Raw genomic sequence first — 11,896 nt, forward strand, 5'->3', positions numbered from 1 at the left:
AAAAATTCTTGAAGCAAAAAATGTACAACTTATACAAAGGAATGAGAAAAAAGACGAGAAATTAAAAACATCAATATATAGAAATTATGAATGTTTTAAAGCTCGCATTTTAGATCTCCCTTGGAGACAAACGTTGAGACCAGTACTTGATCAGTTCAAAGAATTTGAGCAAATGGTGTCTCAAAAAATTTGTATAGAATTTCCAGCAATTCTATATAAATTACAACAGAAGATTGTACAGATTGCTTTTCAAGAAATCAATTATAAAGGATTTACAGTAATCCAAAGATTGAATGATGAAGGTGAAGATACTCCCATACTCCTGTTACAGATAAACCTAAAGACTACAGACATGCCAGAAGAACAGATAATTAATTTTTATCACAATGGAATGATAGATTACTTAGAATTCTGCCTCAACAGCAACATAGAAAGTCTTCTTAATAAATTAGGAGAAAATTTTATTTTAACAGCCGGAAACATTGCCTCTCACAACATCAGTCCAATTATTGTGTGCAAAATTTTTTCTTCTTTTCCAGCAGCAGATGAACATACATACAGATCTGCTAGAAAAAAGATCTTCATCACCCAAAGAACAATACAACATGGCTATCTTAAAAAGTTATCATGCAAACAAGAAATAGATTTTGGGACTCTACAGAATCTTTCAAATGAAGATATATGCACAGCTCAAAAAACACCTTTACTACCTGCAAGCTTTCGTTGGGAAAATTATAAACTCCTAGCAGAAGGACACTACTTACAAATTTGGTCTCATCAAAACTGGCATATGCTCTTGCCATTCAGCGGCGAAGGAGATACACTATTGAGACTAGAAGATATCATGAACAGTGAAGAACAAGTTGACACAAAACCAGGATCTCCGGTTTCTATTGATAGTACTCATCGGGATTTTTAGCAAATGATGTTTTTTCAACAAAGGATACAAAGTGATAAGTTTGAACAAATTTATGGGCCATTTGTGAAAAAAGACAAGACATAACAGTTCATGGGCCATTTATGAAATTATAGTTATCGTATAGAATTATTATTTCCGACTTTTACAGATGTGCCTTCACTTTATTTGGTGTGTAGTCTTTTCTTACTTTATGTAATGTCAAGTTTTGTCTGTCGATATTTTAATTGTAAATATTACGCTACCCTTTGCCTATATAAAGGATTGTAAACGATTGTAAAAATCATCGAATATTCATACGAATAAAAAATTCTGTTGTTATTTCCCTCATGTCTCTCTAAACACCCTCTTTCCGATTCTCTTAGCCTATCTCTTAAATTCCTAGTTCTTTCAAGCACATCATATTATATCCCTTATATAAAAAAACATTAAAAAAAAGAAGCTGCTGTTGCACATACGACTCTGGTTGCTTCTCCGCTCATAGCCTTCCTTGTAAGTTTACTCTTTTTGATTTTAATTTTTGTTCATATTGTTTTTATGGTTTAACGGTAAACCCGGAAAAACCGCCATACCCCCTTTTTTTTAATGTTTTTTTATATATAAGGGATATAATATGAAGTGTTTGAAAGAACTAGGAATTTAAGAGATAGGCTAAGAGAATCGGAAATAGAGTGTTTAGAGAGACATGAGGGAAATAACAACAAAATTTTTTATTCGTATGAATATTTGATGATTTTTACAATCGTTTACAATCCTTTATATAGACAAAGGGTAGCGTAATATTTACAATTAAAATATCGACAGACAAAACTTGACATTACATAAAGTAAGAAAAGACTACACACCAAATAAAGTGAAAGCACATATGTAAAAGTCGGAAATAATAATTCTTTACGACAACTATAATATATATATATATATATATATATATATATATATATATATATATATATATATATATATATATATATTACTAGTTGTGAAACCCGTATATTATACGGATTAATTAAAACATAATGTTAAATAGAAGCGATTAAATGAGAAGTTAACATGTGTTTAATTGTTAGACCCGTATACTAAACGAGTTATTATAATAAAATGTTAAATACAAAGGTTTAAGTGTAAATTTATTTGAAATTGAAATTGAAATTTCAAATTTCAAATTTAAAATTAATAGTCATTATAGTAGGCTTAATTTATGGAAACTAAATTAATGATATAGTAGAAATGAATGAATAATAAAGTAATTGACAAGTGTAAAATAAATATTTCAAAATTATGACAAAATGACATGTGGCCAGTGTTTTAAAAACCGGTTCGAACCGGCCGGTTGAACCGGTCGAACCGGGAACCGGAGGTGAGGGCGGTTCAATTTGGACCGGTTTTATAATGATTTCCTTACCGGATTGAACCGGCCGGTTTTGGTAAAAAACCGGTTCAACCGGCTGAATTGAACCGGAATGGACCGGGTTGAACTGGATATTCTTGGATTTTTGTGTTTGTTTTGGGTTTATTTTTTTGATTTTTACTTTTATAATGATTGTTTTTATATGTTGCATTCTATTTACGTTAGCAATACTATAAGATAACAATTTTTGTAATCAATGTATGCAGGATAATTAAAAACATATAAAAATAAGAGCCGGTTTGACCATCCGGTTGAACCGAAAAACGTCACCCGACCGGTTCAATTAAAAAACCGGTTTTTAAAACATTGCATGTGGCAAATTAAATGAGAAAATGACAAGTGACAATAACATTTTCATTTATTAGGGTAGATCACCACTTTATAATTCATATATAAAGTGGGCTCCACCATGTTTTAAGACTTCCGTTTTTATTAAAAACAAGGAGGTTACTTATGGACCATTAGATCTAATTTTAATGGTCATGATCCATGTGAATAACAACCAACCAATCAAAACAATAGCTTAAAATGTATCATCTTAACAACATAAAATACCATATTTTATGCATAAAGAAACACACTTTACTATTACATATAAAAACAAGGAGGTTACTTATGGAACTATAACCTCAGCTCTATTTATTGGTCTGAGCAAGATACGACTGATTTGAAATTCATGATCCATGTGAATAACAACCAACCAATCAAAACAATAGCTTAAAATGTATCATCTTAACAACATAAAATACCATATTTTATGCATAAAGAAACACACTTTACTATTACATATATGTTCATAAACACAAACACACTATAAAACTAAGGGATAATGACTTGAAAGGATAACGAACTTTCAACTTTGTTCACATTTAGTCACTAAACTTTTATTCGTTATCTATTTGCCACTAAACTATTGAAACTGTTCACATTTTACCCTTATGACCGGTAACAGCCGGTCATAAGGGTAAAATGTGATCAGTTTCAATAGTTCAATGACAAATAGATAACGAAAAAAAGTTTAGTGACTAAATGTGAACAAAATCGAAAGTTCGTTTCCCTCTAAAAAGTTCAATGACTAAATGTCAACAAACTTTCTATTGTATTATGTTTTAGCAAATTATTTATTTTTGTTTAATTGTAGGAACATTTGTTGATGAAGAAATCTATGAAATAAAAAAACAAAATGTAACATCCGGATTTCCAGGTATCATAATTTAAGTATTTTTCTTTTGAATTAAGAAGAGAGACTCGATGAGTTGACGCCTCAACTCGTCGCGTAAGGTCGCGACTGATGACTCGGATTAATAAATGGACTCGACGAGTCGGTGATGTGACTCGACGAGTCCGCACTGTTGGCAGAAACCTTAAATCTTTGGGCCCGAGCCATATTTAAAGGCACTTATAGCCTTCAATTGCGACTACCTTTCCCATAAGTGAGAACCCTAGCGAGCTTGAATGTGTAGAATGAGAGGAAGAGCTATCTTGAGCTTTTTGGTGTGATTTTGCAAGAAAGGAGAAGAGTTCCAGCAAGAAGGACCAAGGAAAGTTATTGTTCTGAGTTATTCAAGCAAGGAGCTTCATTATGAGGTACAAAAATGAACCCTTTCCCTTCCCAGTTGTGTAGATTCCATTTTGGGGTTAGGGCTTGAATCACTTCATATTTAGGGTTTTGAATGCCTCAAACCCCTCTTGCAAGTTTGTGTTATTGATCTGGACCCTTCTAGGTCCAGAGAGCCGAGAATATAAAGCTTTAGTAGAGTAAACCTTAGGGTTTGAAGTTAGGAAGCATTTATGGGATTTTTATGGTATATATAGTTACTTTCATCTTACATATAGATATGAAGTATTTTATATAAATTACGTGTTATGTGTGCATATTATTTGAATACTTGCTGTCTATGCTGGATGAACGATTTTATACATGTTTTAAAAGATTTAAACGGTATATTTATTTTATATCTACAAATATGTTGCGGATGAAACATAGGTAGATGAAATAGTTGGTGTGTGATGAAATAAAATGATGAGAGATAGGTGATGATAGAAAGGTGATTATAATTAGGTAAATAGATGATGATGAATAGGTGATATAGGATGAAAGGAGATACCATAACGTTAACCGGCAATATGGCGATGTAGTCATCTACCAGAGTATAGATGGCGACCACGGACTATTCTAGACAACCCAGTGGAAACACCAGCAGACCCATAACCTGTTGGTGATGAATTACGAGTTCAGGCGATGTTGTAACTACGTATTCATGCGATGATACTCTGACCCCTTACTATGAATTACGAGTTCATACGATGTTATAACTACGTATTCATGGGATGTCACAAATTCCGCATGTCAAACCAATGGTCATAATTCACATCAGTGAGAATGATTCATTTTTTTGTAAAACCAAAATTAGATTGAAAATTTTGATTTTTTATTTTGGAAAATGTCAAACCATTGGTTTTTTATTTCGGTTTCAGTTTTTTGTTTTTTTTTTAAATATATTTTCAGGGTTTTCTTATTTTTTTATTTCATAGATTTCTTCATCAACAAATGTTGCTACAATTAAACAAAAATAAATAATTTGCTAAAACATAATACAATAGCAAGTTTGTTCACATTTAGTCATTGAACTTTTTAGAGGGAAACGAACTTTCGATTTTGTTCACATTTAGTCACTAAACTTTTTTTTATTATCTATTTGCCATTGAACTATTGAAACTGTTCACATTTTACCCTTATGACCGGTAACAACCGGTCATAAGGGTAAAATGTGAACAGTTTCAATAGTTCAATGACAAATAGATAACGAAAAAAAGTTTAGTGACTAAATGTGAAAAAAGTCGAAAGTTCGTTACCCTTTCAAGTCATTATCCCTAAAACTAAAAGCAAATAACCCAACAAACGACTTGCTCTTTTTCTCTTCTTTATTCTGTGAAAATCAAATCCCCATCCACAAATCCTATCTTGCATTCCACAACCACTTAGGCCGCCACTACTACCATACACCATTACTGGCAGCGACCGCCGATTTCAAGACCATCAACCAAGAGCAACGTCACCTCCGTATTCGATTACCACTACTCTCGTACACCTAACAGTTTCTGCTCCCGTCTCTCTCTCTCTCTCTCTCTCTCTCTCTCTCTCTCTCTCTCTCTCTCTCTCTCTCTCTCTCTCTCTCTCTCTCTCTCTCTCTCTCTCTCTCTCCTCTGCACACAAGTATTGTAAAAGCTTTCAGATCTATGTGCATATATGTAAATGCTGTTGATTTTTGTGTGTTTTATGTAGATCTTTGTGAGTATAAATTTATTTGTGTATATATAATTTTTTTGTTTAGGTATATGTATATATGTGTATGTTTAAATGTGTATGGTTTATGATTTTAGATATCTTTCTCTCATGTTTTTGTGTTTTATGTTTGCAGATTTGGAAAAGCAATGTACAGAAAGTTACAAAAGTGGATCTCTAAAGTATATTTAGAGATGTTTTGATTTAAGTTTTGTGGTGATTTATGTTTGTTGTAATCAGATTTCTCTACATTTCAGTTTTATATAATATTTTTTTTTGAGGAAATTATTAATAGTGCTCTTTAAAGTAACTGTGTTGATATAATTCTTTTCTGTAATATGTTATCATTAAGGAATTTCTTACATATTTATACAATTATAACTTTTTATTATATTTTTATTATATAAAGTGTGTTGATTTGTATAACTTTTTATTATATTTTATACTATTATGAGCATTGTTATTTATAAATGCGTTAATTGATGTTATTAAATTTTTAGAATGCCATAGAAGTTAAGTGAACAAATTTATCAGACTTATCAGAGTGTTAAGTTGTTATATGAAAAATATGGATATGAAAAAAAAAAATGAAAGATTCAATAATAAAATAGTTACGGTGGGAGTTATAGCTATGTCTATATATGAAAAATATGGATATTAAAAAAAAAAGTGAAAGATTCAATAATAAAATAGTTACGAGTGGGAGTTATAGCTATGTGTATAGCTCTTTGAACTCTTTATAATTATACGTTATTATCATTATTTTAATTTTAAGCTTTTGAAAAACAATATTAAAAATTGTTCAAAGTATATCATAAAATCGCTGCTTTTAAATGTTTTGAAATCATGAATACATTAATATTAGTTGTATTCTCGTAACGAATTATTGTATAATGTTATAAGCATTTTCCTTTTGAACTAAATAAAGGCATTGCAAGTGTTTAAACCAAGGTTTTAAATAATATGAGCCATGAGCCGTGACTTGACGCTAACATCAAAGTTAAATCATGACAAGTCTTGGCTAACCATGATGTTTTTTAAGGCGTGACTATTTTATATAAATTAAAAACGATCAATCATACAATTATTGAATTTTATCAAATATATCAAGTTTTTAGAAGTGTTATATTAATATTTATTATCAAAAAGTTAATAAAAACTCAACTATTTGAGGGCCAATCAGAAGAAAAAAAACACACTTTGAAAAAAACTCGCCCCATAACACGATAAGACACGTCTTGACACATTATTTGGGTGTCATGTTTAACAAACCCGTTTTGAATGTTTTCGTAACAGATAAGTCACGTCTCGCGCCATGACACGCCTTAAAGCGCGTCATGACGCGCTTTTTAGAACGTTTAAATGTAGAAAAGACTTTGAACTTTTTTATTTAAGACAAAAACATATTGTTTATTAGATGTGGATGCATTTTGAATAGTTTATTATGATTTAAAAGATTGAAAAGCCATAAAAAATATTCTACCGGAAACAATAATTAAAATTTGTATTTGACTTAAATTAATATATTTATATTTTTAGCCCAAACAAAAATACATTTGTATTTCTAACCCCTATTTTTTCAGATTTGTAATAAATTGGTTAAAGGGAAAGTATAATACATAAAAAAAAAAGAGAAAATTAAATATAAAAATAATTGGTTATTTCAAAAAATTCTTAGCCGAAAAGCTAGCAATCTAATATTTACAAAGTTGACATTCCTCACATTAGATTGAATTACCTCACATTAAAATTATATCTATTTGTAAAAAAATCAAAACTTTCAAATTTTGAAAAACATGTTTTTTATTATCACAATATCACCAAATATATTAAAAAAAAATCAAATTTATAAAACAAGTCGTGTATTATTATAACTAAATATTAAAAGTATAACTTTTTTATAATTTTTAAAAAATTAAAAAGTCGAGATAAGTAGTTAATGTTGGTTTAATCACTTAAAATTTTGATGCACTCACATGATCAGACACATTTTACTTTAATAACTACCATATCACAAAATTTCTTTTAAAACTTTAATTATATTATTTTTTATTTTGAATTATTCTTCAAAATAAATAACCCTACTTATATATGTTTTTGTAAATTCTTATAAATAGTCTTTTTTTTTTTAAGTCCGAAACAATTTGTTATATAAATAACATAGCGCATAGGGTAAAGTTTTTAATTTATAATTTGATCTTCACGGTATTCTAAATATTATTTTGTAAACTAAAAACCATATTAAAATATTTTTCGTTACCAGCACCGGTACCAATAGTACCAAATCCTGAATTTCATAATTTTAGATTATTGACTGTCGTCCTATATAATATAAATAGTGTCGATTTTAAAATTTCGATTAATTTGTTGACCACTAGAAAACAGAAACAAACTTTTATTTTAACCCAAAACAACCTATCCAAAAGTATATAATTGTCGTCCACAAGCTTGTCTAAAGAAAACTAATTATCGTCGGAAACTAATTTTCGAAAGAAACAATTTGATGCAGCTGCATCGCACGGGTACTTTATTAGTATATATATATATATATATATATATATATATATATATATATATATATATATATATATATATATATATATATATATATAATAGAATTTCAAAAGTTTTTAAGAGCAAAGTCTTAAAAATAAGGAGTTTGATTTTGATCCTTTAGATTTATTTAAACGGTAGAGATTAAAAAATTGATAGCAATCCAAAACAAATTTGACCAATCACAAACATATATATCATATATGATACTATATATAACTATTTTTAAACCTTAATAATCATCTGTAATAAACTCTCTCTGTAAAATTAGTTTCCAAAGTCTTCTACCTGTCTTAGCCTACGCCCCATAATCTTGCACTTATCCCCCCCCCCCCCCCCCCCCCCCCAAAAGGTCATTTGTCACTCCTTTCCGCTACCTCAACCATCGCACCAAAGCATAAACCCAAAGCCAGCTCTGAATCGTTAACCATTCTTCTCTTTAGAAGACTTTTTTTAGGGTGTTTGGGAAAACTTTTTAAATGACTTTTGTTTTTTAACTTTTCTAAAAAGTTATAGAGATGTTTGGAAGATGCAAAAGTTCTTTTCAAAATAATTTTTTGTAAAGAAGAAAATGATGAGTTTTCAAAAATCAAGAAAATATGACTTTTTATAACTTCTAGACTTTTAAAGCTAAATCATATTCAAAAATCAAAAAATAATATCCAAAGACTTTTTAAAACCCATTTTTGACTTTTGTGACAACTTTTAAAAAAAAACTTTTTTAAAAGAATTTTAAGCTTAAAAAGTTTTCCCAAACACCCCCTTTATATACAAAAAAAAAAAAAAAAAAAAAAAAAAGAAAAAAGTGGTTTCCACCATTTTCGCCACCATCCTCAGCCAGTACCGTTACCAGCGAGCCACCCCATCGCACCACCAACGAGCCACCCCAACTCACCACAAGCAGACCACCTTCACCGCAATCTCCCCTGCGGAAGACGCAACTACTAAAAACCACCACCTCTCACCAACACCATTAAACCCTAGATCTATAACGCTATCACCATCACGATCGTTCATATCCATCGCCATCGACAATACTATTGTGCACCATTAATTCTCGGTGAAACCTATAAACCCCAGATCTATGCCATCTCCACCACCACTCCTAGCCACGACAATCGACACCGTTGATTAACATCACGAAACCCTAGATCCATACTCAGTCTCTCGTTTCTAATCAACACTATGGTTTTAAGCTACTCACTCATCACAAACTCTGTTTCTTAGAATTTGTTAGTGATTTTGAAAGGTAGCTAGAGTACTATTTCGTAAATGGAAAAGAGAAACTATGTGTGTTAAATGTAATGTGTATGTAACTAGCAGTGTGTGTGTATCTTATAGTGTATCTCTGAATGCCTATGTGTTATTTAAGGACACGAATATATTAAAAACATTACTGTAGTTTGTAGCAATTCTTACCCCCAACAAAGGCATTGTACTTTGAAATTGACACAGGGACGGTTACCAAGAAAAGTTAATCCTTTATAAAGACGTTTGATGATTTCTAGAGCCTTTTAACCCAACAAAGGCATTGTAAAAATGCCAATATTGATCGTTAATTCAGTTTTAGGAATATCTAAAAGTGAAACTTTTTGCTTCAACATTCGAACCTTGTAGGCTTGTAGCATATTCAGGTATCAACTTGAAATCCAGAAGCATGGCTTTTCAGAATATATATTTCTTACCTATAGTAATTTTCCTTGCATCATTTGATCCTATCAAGATTATTTTGGGTTTAGTAGTGTCTAATCTTCTGATGTGCTGAATTGAGGAATTTCTATGAAGTGCTCCACTGCCTGGATCAGCAGTTGAAAGCCTGCATCTGGAAACCCTATGTCAGGATTTGGTATGGTCTTTATGTGTATTTGGAAGTTGAACTCTTGATTTCTTTAAAGTAAGTAAAATTCAATATTTGCTCTTTTAGTCTAATAAGCTTCATTTTGGTATTTGGTATGGTGATTATGTGCATCTGGAAGTTGGATTCTCGAGTTCTTTAAATTAAGTAAAATTCCATTTACGCCCTTTTAGTCTAATAAGCTTTTAATTTGGTGTTGAATTCAGAAAAAGTGGTTTAATTTCAAGAGAAGGGACGTATTGTGATAAAGAAAGAGATCCCCTGCAGTAAAAACATTCACCAGATGGTTTAAATGACGCCCTTGCACATTCAACCCCCCCTGCCCCTGCATATGTATAAATGGGTTTAGATTGACGGTACCTCTTGATATGATGGCAAAATGAAACCTTTCTTTCTATTGGCAAATCAAACATTAAGATTAGGAAGTATCTTTTTTTTTTTTTTTTTTTTTTTGGTTGCTTGCGATTCCATGTGTTTAGAGAGAGAAGTAACATTATGCATAATGTTTCCATGGAGATTCATGTGACTGGACTTATGGAGGTCTCATGGAGATTCATGTCCATTAAACTAGATTGGGTCCTTGTGCCTCAATAGAATCATAGATTACAATCTCTTCATGTCTGACAAGTGTAAGATATCACACCCATGCTATCATATAGTGTATAATTTGGCTGGGGTGACAACAGGAAACATTGAGTTCTTGGCCAAAGTTATCTCCTAATAATAATAATAATAATAAAAGGAATGGTTAGAATTTTGCTGTAATGGGTTATATGGATTTTGATATCTTCTCATTTGTGTACTATGATAGATTTCCAGATAGTTTTTTATTTTTTTTATTTTGTGTCTACATTGAAGTAGAGAGGATGGGCTGTTACACTCGGTTCCCTCACCTTGTTTGTATTATTATTATTATTATTATTATTATTTTTTTTTTTCATATTTTCTCTTCATTTTCTGATTTGTAAAAATTGGTGTTTGATTTGGCTCAATGGCCACCACTTCTATATTGAGCAACTAATAATAGTGAGCAACAAGATTTAAAGGATTGTCAGCTAACAAGATTTAAATGGTTGCAAGGATATTTAATTGTACAAAACAATATTGCATTATTTATTCGAGTTTAATTCTTATAAAGATATCCATTGAATAATCATTTTTATGAGTGTTCTATAACTAAAGCTGTATAAGTATAACTAAAGTTGTATAAGAGACCATTGTATTCGTTAAAAAACAATATGCATTGGAAAATTATTTTTAGAGTATGTTATAGATATGGTCCATATGGTATGTTCCAGCTTTTAATAAAATTGATTGAACTTTCTAGAATTATTTTTTATATAAAAAGCAAAATTAAAAAAATATATATTATTTCTATTTAAGTAAAGTCAAAGATAGTCACTTAAGTTTATTATTTTAGTTAGGTTTTTACCAAAAAAAAACTTTGTTAAAAAAAGTCTTACATTTTTTATAAATTTGAGTATTTTCCTTAATGATGTTTTTTAAATTCTGTTGGGATAACCTTTCATTTTGACGGTGTCAACCTCCATGTGCCAACCTAGAATCTATACCCTAAACTTGAAAACATAAACCCTAAAATAAAACCTTAAATTATAAACCACAAACCCAAAAGGAAATTATTCGATGTTCATCGAAAGGAAACTAATTACTGAAACCGTCATTACAGCATTATACGGATACCCAGTAAAAACTATTAAATGCACCAAGAAACTCTCCAAACTTCTTATTGTTGCACCAAGAAATCACACTTATAGATCCCGGGTTTGTTGAGTGTTTAGATCAAATCAATAAATTGGTAAAAGAACTTTATCGACGACTTCTGTTTGTTTTCGCAGATCATTAGTATAAAGTCATGAC

General features: G+C 30.5%; 1 long non-coding RNA gene across 1 annotated transcript; it reads left to right on the forward strand.

Moving 5' to 3' along the window:
- The first annotated feature begins 8,530 nt into the window (after window positions 1-8,530).
- LOC111908274 (uncharacterized) lies at window positions 8,531-10,783 on the forward strand. Its single transcript, XR_002855825.3, has 2 exons — window positions 8,531-10,057; window positions 10,225-10,783. It is a non-coding gene; the product is annotated as an uncharacterized LOC111908274 (long non-coding RNA).
- The last annotated feature ends 1,113 nt before the right edge of the window (window positions 10,784-11,896 follow it).

The sequence above is a fragment of the Lactuca sativa genome, chromosome 3 (genome assembly GCF_002870075.4).
Source record: "Lactuca sativa cultivar Salinas chromosome 3, Lsat_Salinas_v11, whole genome shotgun sequence".
Taxonomy (NCBI): domain Eukaryota; kingdom Viridiplantae; phylum Streptophyta; class Magnoliopsida; order Asterales; family Asteraceae; genus Lactuca; species Lactuca sativa.